The following is a 536-nucleotide window of genomic DNA, read 5'->3' as shown; positions in this document are numbered from 1 at the left end:
TATCGCGTCCTTCTCAACCGTACAAACAGGACACATTTGTTTCACTCTGCTGTCGCTACAGAGCTTCGCCGTCAACCGCTGTGCAGTGGGGGGAAAAAGAGGCAGCCGTGAAATGCTATTACGATAGGTCTATAAATAAAAAGAATTTCATGAAGGGAGACAAAAAAAAAGGCTAAAAATTGAAAAAAAGAAAGGCTAATAGGATTTAGCTCGACGCCCCGGATTCAGTCCCTCGCAAATGAAGGCTTAAACTTGACTTTTCATTTGGTGGTCGGGTTGGTTTCCCATTCCACGTGCACGTAGTCACTGAAGTACAAGAGAATTCAACAAAAATACAACAAAATTAAACAAAAATACAAGAGAATCATAACAAATAAAAAAGACAAAATACATATACATTAATAGAAGAAGAATAAGCCAAAATGCAAGGAATTAAATCAAAATACAAGAGAATTCTGCAAAATATACAGATGCAGTAAACAAAAATTCAAGAAAATCAAACAAAAATACAATGACTATATGAAAATACAAGAGAA

This window comes from Penaeus monodon, chromosome 22, assembly GCF_015228065.2.
Source record: "Penaeus monodon isolate SGIC_2016 chromosome 22, NSTDA_Pmon_1, whole genome shotgun sequence".
Classification (NCBI taxonomy): domain Eukaryota; kingdom Metazoa; phylum Arthropoda; class Malacostraca; order Decapoda; family Penaeidae; genus Penaeus; species Penaeus monodon.
Note: the sequence above shows the minus strand (reverse complement) of the source record.